The sequence below is a fragment of the Rhynchophorus ferrugineus genome, unplaced genomic scaffold, assembly GCF_030347505.1.
Source record: "Rhynchophorus ferrugineus isolate W39M unplaced genomic scaffold, kcgeb_rfMv2 rfM1, whole genome shotgun sequence".
In the NCBI taxonomy this organism is placed as follows: domain Eukaryota; kingdom Metazoa; phylum Arthropoda; class Insecta; order Coleoptera; family Curculionidae; genus Rhynchophorus; species Rhynchophorus ferrugineus.
The window spans coordinates 69,346,304-69,355,112 of record NW_027472580.1 but is presented as its reverse complement, the minus strand read 5'-3'; positions in this window follow the sequence as shown (position 1 = coordinate 69,355,112).

Below are 8,809 nucleotides of genomic sequence, written 5' to 3'. Positions count from 1 at the left end.
ACACAATTTTGATATTCATTTCAATATTTTCAATTCTTAACAATTTTAGAGTCATTAACTGAAAAAATTGTGAAAGGATAAATGTGATTTAAAAATGTATGTAACACGTTACATCAATGTTTCGTTTATTTTAAGAACAGCCCACATAGCGAACGGTAAAATATTTCGATACTTCTGCAGTTATTACAGGATGGGTCTATTTTTGTTTGTTACAAAAGAAAACAATATATCGTTTGCAGCCTGAGCACTACATCCGTTTCGACTAAAAAAATGTTTATTTCATGTTTTTCAACGATGGCTTATTCGATCTAATTACAGCTTAGTCACCACCCACTAAGAATTTCTTATGGAAAACAAAAAAACGTGAGTCTCCTATCCGTATAATACTAAATTAAGACGTGCTGTTTGGAGCCTTTACTTTTTTAATAATATAAAATAGTTAGCAATTTATTTATAAATTTAAATTAATGAAAAATATTAATAAAAAAAAATATATATGAGTGTTATCCATTCCTAAACATAATTTTTAACTAAATAATTAAATTTTCAATAAAGTTGATCCTTAAAGGGGAAAATCTAATATCTGCAAGTTAATTTAATAGGATTTTTTAATTAATTACATCCTAACATACATTAAGTATGGTTAGTATAATCTTAATTTACAAATAAATTTATTACTACTTGTTTTGTTGTACTTGCATTAATATACAAGCAAGGCGAGTACGAGTTTAATACAGTATGTATTTCCAAAATTTAAAAAAAAACTAATCTTAACCTAAAGTTGGGAATACACTTATACTATACACTAAACAAGTTCGTGTGGTTTGGTTCGTTTCAATCTTCTGAATTCCTGCGTGTTGTCCAGTAGCTGTATCGCTTCAACGTTGCAGTGATTCATTAGTAACCTTATTTCATGTTTTAAGGCGAAATCTTGGACCACCTCGTGTATCCATTTGATTTTGAGGGCATCATGCAGCACTTCGTTGGTTACGCTGCGATAAGCATTGGTAATTAATCGAACTTTGTTTTGGGTACGTTGGAGGTTAATATAATTGAATAATTAATTTTCCATGCTCTTACTGAAGCTAAGAAAATGAAGTACATCATCCAAGACTAACAGATTTGATTCGATCTAACAGTCTCCATAAACATCTTTGTCTATTAGGTTAGCTTTCGTTTCCCCAGACTAAGAAAAAAATTAATGCTCTGGTGTCAGTAGTTTCTGATTTCGCAAACACAAGAACCTAAAATTGTACAAAAGGAACTTCCGAAATCGATAATAACTCTATTTATTTGCGCTCTACTACCGTAATGGTTTGCAACAGTATACCGAATTATCTTTCAGAAGTCCAGAATCAGTCATTTCAATCAATAAATTGCACATTGCTAGCTCGAACAACAAGACCCATTCTTTGAATATTTAAATAAACACCTTTTTAAAGGAAATACTTTAGCGTATCATTTAAATGACTATGTTATGATTAAAAAAACACCTAAATTATTTAAGACCCTCTTCGTCAAAGAACTCTCGCCGTTGGCTTTACAGTCAGGATATAATATGGAAACAGATCTGATGCCTTATTTTAAAAATTAAATCACATAAATAAAGAAAAGGTCAGATTTATTCAACAAAAAATTATATAATATATATTAAAAATGTGATTGTTATTATATACTTTAAATGTAAAACCTTTGAATGATCTTAACATTAATTTTCGACACCTATAGACTACGAACAATACCTTTCGTACGAATGAGTATAAGTATTACAATTTTCACATTTCTTTTGACCTCCATTTAAAACCATTGGCAAGTCGATGTAACGTATTTTAAACACTCACTGATTCATTTTAATGAGTCGTATATATAACCAAGGTAAAGTTTGACATAAATATTTTTTCTAGGAGATTCCGTATTTTTTTGAAGACAAAAAAATGACAATAAAATCTTGATTTATCGGGAGAGAGAACAGCTGCTGGTAAGGTGAGGTTGTTTATTTAAAATCGGTATCTATAATTAATTTGCGTAGAGTTCAAAGTACCAGGCGGCTTCCAAGTGATACAGAGAAAATAAGAAAATCGGAAAATAATCGAAGGAATGTATTTTTGAGAAACGATTTGGTGATTATTCATCTGTTAATGTTTTGGTTGTACGGTTACAAAATAAATTTCACAATTTTTGAGATTTTTTTTTTACGTTTTAATTATTTTAATTTATTATGAATTATTAGAATTTCTCAGTTTAGAAGATAGCATTTCTTTTTTACTTTCATTTGAATTTTTGTTGCTGTTTTTAACGGTCAAGGTACCTTTTGTTATTAATTAAAAGTTTATAGTCGAGAAAGTTTCTTGCGATGTAATTAATACTGATAATAAAATGTCTATTGAATGACTTAATAATGTTCAATGGGTTTTAAGACAAGGTTTAAACTTGTTAACCTTTTAAGAACTCCACTATCAAGACTCCGATCCTGAATCAGTTTATAACATTTTTAACATAAGCACAGATATATTATAAGTGTTTAGATACATTGAACGAATTGTATATTGACATATTATACTTGATAATTATACATTTCATTATACTTTGTACTAAAATTATTAATAATTCATCATCCATAGTAACATTTAAATACATACTTCATCATTATCACCTTTCATGCATCGCTTTTATTTGACGGTCGCTGTTTTTTTCATAAAATATCGTTTGTGAACAAGCGGAAATAAAAAAATCTCTGTAGCAATCCTTATATAGTGTGCCATTATGACAAAAAATACGGTTCGTCCAATGTCCAATGTGTACGAACGCTAATTTATCATTTAATCCTTATTCAAGCGTGACCATACCATCAGTCTTTTTAGTCATGTTGCATTTAAATTCAGCTAAACTTTGGAGATTGTCCATTTCTCGGTGTATTTAGTTGTTTCCAACATACCATCGCGTATTCAGAATCAACAGCAACATCTTATTTTTCAACACTTCCAGTTTTTTTTTTTGGTAAGTTTGAGGAATCGAGATCATATTTGCGGACCATATAGAAAAACGGAACGTACAAATCTTGATGTGTAAATATTTTAATTGGGACTGGTGGTTTACTTGATCTCGACAGCAGAAGAAACACTGCTCTCCGCACACCGTAATCTTTCGAAGTGGCTTGTCATATTTGATCTCACTAGGTAGAAATGAAGTCCCAGATATGTAACTTTTAAATGTAAGTAAATCGGTTTCGGTGAGGGTACGTTTAGGGTGGAAAATTATCGTTTTATTATTTTTTCGGATTTATTTATAGTTTCCAAAATTTGAGCCATTTGATTGTTATGTTTAACTGCTCGTGGAGTTGAGGTGTATGTCTTTGGACGGTCAAGAATTTAAAAAAAGGCAGCATCGTCCGTATAAAACATGGATTTTAGGGATATAGGCCATGTATATATTGAATAGCATCGAAGTGAGTGGGGAACCTTTTGGAATACCAGACTGGAGGGATTTCCTAGTCGAGAAAGAATAACCGACTTTGATTTCAAATTACCAGTCTTCCAAATATGAGTACATGAGGTTTATAAGGTTACTAGAAATGCCTTAAATATCATACTATGATGCCACACTTTGTCGAGAGCACTAGTTAAATCCATTAACACTACATTAAAAGTGCGATTTACTTCGCGCTCACGTAGCCTCCCAGCTTGATGGATTGACGAGTGTTTGAATCGTTTTCGTTTTCGAAGCTTCAATGAGGGTGTAAATAATTACTCTTTTGACGATTTTTGATAGTTCATTGGGCGGTAGTTGGAATCTGCAGATTTATTTCCTTTTTTCAGAATATAGACGGGTTTCCGGAGATATGGACATCTTTGCAGTCTGAATATGGAATTTGTAATGTTTGTTAGCTCAGTAAGTTCTTTCTGTCGAAGATTTTAAAGTTGTCTGTTGTTGTCTTGGATGGTAAAAATTTCAGGATCCAGGGTTTTTCAGAGAGTGAGCTTCTATATTATTTTTGCGATAATTTTTATAGTTGCAGGATGCCCTCTCACAAGGTTAAATGGAAAAAGGTTACCTACATCGGTTATCGCATTGGCGATGCCTTGATTTCGGATCTCGGGAAAATTATTAACATCGTTGGTAATATGATATTGAAAAGGGTCGGCTAATAGCTCAGCCTTCTTCTGGTCAGTGACTACAAATTGCTGATTGTTATGGTTATGTAACTCACATTGACTTATCGTTCGGTGTTCTAGAAAAGTCAGCAAATATCGCGAACCTACTTCTATTTTAAATCCGTAAAAATGCAGTTTACTAATATTTGAAATTCATTATTATCCATAATTCTAAACACATTCAAAAAGCGTGCAAACTTAATATTAACATAGACTGCCACAATCATATTTTTATTTACTCCTAACTCAGGAACCCAGTCTCACATAAGAAACGTTATTAATTATACAAATTTTGTTAAGGAAACAAAATGTTCTATCAAGCAAACTATAAACTAGTATAACATAACATTGGACCATCTTTACATAATGTAATAAATTTATTAATTTAAAATAACTAAATATAATTATATACTGCAATAAAAAGACGTTTGTAATTTGATATTTACATAATTACTTGAGAATTAACATCTTAAAAAAATATTGATGCAAATGATGAAACCTCAAATGCGCCAAAATATATTTTTTTCATTGCTGTTGTTTTTAATTACATCGTCTAACAATGATTATGTTCATTAAATAATCTACTTTCATGTAATTTTTACCTATCGAAATCTGAAATCTCCAATTCCTTTATTTTAAAATATAGAATCTTCTATATATTAAATTTTTTGTTGGGGTGGAGAATCGTTTTCCGATATTAGCACACTGTAAAAATTAAAGTTGAAAAATTCAGCATATGATGATTATAAATGATGTTATTAATATAACTGTGAATTTGGTAGTATTTTTGTTGTAAATTATATTAAACATTTTATTTTGGAATGTTTTATAAAATCCGTCATCAAATTGTTTTACATTTGTGGTAAAATACAATTTTTCTTGCGGAAATGATATTTAACTCTTCTTGTGAAGATTGCTTACTGGTATTATTTTGATATAAACCATTGGTATAACATTATTTTGGTTCCTATATGGAAAGAAGGAAGAACCTGAAAACTATATAGATGACTACTTTAAGGAGTATGAAAGTCAAATAAGGTATCCTGATTGAATCACGAATATACCAACTTGTAAAGGATACTGCATTTGGTTTAGTTTTGGAAGAGAGCGAAAAATAAACTTCAAAAAATAAAGTGTTAGGATTAAGTGCAAAGACATTTCAGATGTCAGTTCACATAGCGATCTTATGAGCCACCAATTGTAGATCTAACCATCTGATAACAATTTAGAGGAAATCTTCAAAATTGAAAATGTCCCAAAAAACAATCACTATTTAAAAGTTTTAAGCATAAGTAATTAATATTTACCATTTTATTTATAATACATCACGTTAGACAAAATGCAGAGCAGATTAGACTCAAAGTCAAGCAACTGTACTGGTTAGATAATTTGGATCTATGTGGTGCAAATATGGAGTTGCACTAAAACATTAAACCATCTAGTAATCCAACGCACCCAAAACAAAGTTGTCGCTTGTCGCTACATAACCAAAGGAAAGGTACACGACGATCTCAAAATCAAATGTACAAACGAACTGATCCAAGATTTCGCTTTAAAACATGAAATTATGTTGCTAAATTACAGCAACTTGGAAGCAATACTGGCTACTGGACACGCACGAAATCAGAGATTGAAGCGAACCAGTATTACCTGAAGACGAGGCTTGGGCAGTCGATGGTGGCACGTCTAAACCAAACGATGGTTGAGCGCTGAATCAATGGAAATACCCTTCAATAACATCCCGGATAAACGTCGCGGGGTTGCCAGTTATTCGTTATCGGGTTCTAGTTGGCGCTGCTGGCACCCCGTCCGTGTTCAACATCTGGGATTATATTTCTGGGTATTTTGTAGACCGTTATTCCACGATGTAAAATTCGACATGCCTCAAGGTCGCAACATAATAATATTTAAAAATATTAATAACCACTTTTTTATTTTTGATTTGGTATAATATTGATGAATGTATCATAAATATACATTTTTATCGTTGATTATATGTTCAATTTAGGTTATAGGAATAATTTCCTTTATTGCATTGGTGACCATTTCGATTACGGACCGTCATATATCTTTAACTGCACATACCTAATAAAAAAAACGAGATTATTGTCTGGGGAACGGCTTCGAAACGGTGCCTATGCTCGAACAGGCTCAGTCATCAAAACACATGGCGAACAGTAATCTAATAGCCGGCGTATATACCTAACCGGGCGAGTCAAGTGCACATCTGGAATTCTTTTTCTTGAACGAAACGAACACATCGAAACATCTGGTCCGGACCATGGAGCGGTACAATTGTACCCGTTTACTCGGCGTTTCCGTCTTTTTCGCCTCGTTTCTGGGTTTTGAACACATGGCCCGAGAAAACGCTACCGGGAATCGTATGGTGTGGCCGTTTCCAAGTCGGCTGCGGCGGCGGCAGCTCCCTTCACTCCGCCGGAATGCGCGGTTTCTCGCTGCGATCGTCGTTTGTCATGTTTTTTTTTTGACGTCGATGTGTCACAAACATAACCTCGCATGGTCTTTGAACATATGGGCAACGAGGAATTGGCTACTAGATAAATAACGCATTATGCCTTGTACAAATAGAAATGTGGTAGCATTTTAATTGCTCGTTTTTTCTAACAGTTAGTTTCGTAAGCTGCGTTTCGATGTCCTGATTTGCGTAATCGGGAAGGTAGTATTTTATATTGAATGGTTTCTGTTTTATAATTGTGTTGAATCATACTTTATATTAAACGTTAACTTTATACCAAATGCTATAATAATTAAAAATAATTTAATCAAAGATTTTTACATAAAAACTTTGTAACTGTATCGAGCATTGATTTACAATACGTCCTACCTATAAATAGGTTTTACCGTTTTCTTTGCTTTGTTGTTCAGTCTTGCAATGTGCAATTTATTGAATGGAATCGGCATTCGTAGAAAACCCCGTGAATGAGTCAAGAGCGTTTATTAAATACTGGACAAAATTTGGAGTTGGAGATGCTTGGATTTCTAGCCAAATATTTGCTAATACATTGAATATTATGGGATAAAACTAACATGACAATAAAGATGATTATTTCCAACGAAATTGCAAATTGACATCTAAAGGAGACGAACAAAATACTATAAACACCTGACATTTACACAATATTAATTAGCGTTGGGAACTATCGACTGAAAACAGTTGCAGCACTCGATAATCGCAAAACAGCCCAAACAGTCGATAGTCAAAAAACTAGCGACTGAAAATAGTACGAATCCTTTCCTGTATAAACTGTGAGAGAGGAAAGGACGGAGATAATTGCTTGGGACAGTTAATTTGTGGTTATATTTTCCAACGGTAGTATAAGCGAGACGGAGATGTATATATTCCTTCACGAATTTTAAAAAAGAAAAGGAAAAAAATAATTACTGAATACTATTATAATAATAATACATAACATGCATTTTATAATTTAATTTTAAACGAAGTAGAATTACTTTTATATTTGAATTTTCTGTGTATCTGTAAAAAGGAATGGAACTTTTCTATGGAATGGAATAATATCCCACAAATGTTTTATTGTATTTTAATGTGTTAATTGTTATATTTAAATAATATATTATAGTAAATATAGACAATACAACAGAACTTAAACAAAACCTGAAAACTAAAGATGTACAATAACCATAAATACTATATAAAAATTAAACATATACCTAAACATAGAAAAAAAAACTAATCCGTGATATAATTAAAAATTATCTGAATGAAATGATAAAAAGCTTTATTTATTATTGAACGGAAATATTTTTTAACAAAAATCGAGAGAGTAATCGAAATATTACCTATTATTGCTATAAAAACAGTTAAAATATTTTACTATTTATCATTCTCAATTTTATGCTTTTACATTAACAATCTTGAAAAATATCGTATCAAAATGTTATAATATTAATATACAATATATTGTTATTTACAAGCAAAGTTCCAAAAAAAAATCATAAAACTACATATACTACATATAAATCTATGTAAGCATACATTGGGTAAATTTTTGTCAAGGTCGCGGCAGAGCCAGAACGTTAAAAATCAGTCGAATGAGAAGAAGTAAAACCAAAAAAAGTAACTAAAAGTACAACTGAAACAGTCGATAGTAAATAGTAACAAAATCAGTCGGACCGAAAATAGCGACTGAAAACACTGGTAAAAAGTAGTCCAATCAGTCGAACCAAAAATAGTTGATAGTAAAAAGTAGTCAATTACTAAACAATCGATAGTCAATTTCAGTCGATAGTTCCCAACATTAATATTAATCTATTAATAAGGTGTTTTAATAAGGCAACAATTTACTTTTAGAACAGCTGAAATTCTTCACGGAATAGCATCCGAATACCTTCCAATAGAATGTTGTAACATTTCTATACCAAAACATTCGCCAATTGTTTAACAAGCTCATAACGGTTCAATTATGTGTGTTGATATTCTGATGCTCTTCAAACAAGATTGAAGCTTATTGGCTGTATGTTTGGACGCATTATCATCTTGGAATACGGCATTGTTTAGTTACAATATTCTAGTCATAGTAAGACCTTCATTACTAAGAATGTCGAGATTCATCCGCAATCATAACTGATCAAATCCATACGGAAATGTCTAAATCATAACGCAACCTTCCTCATGCTTG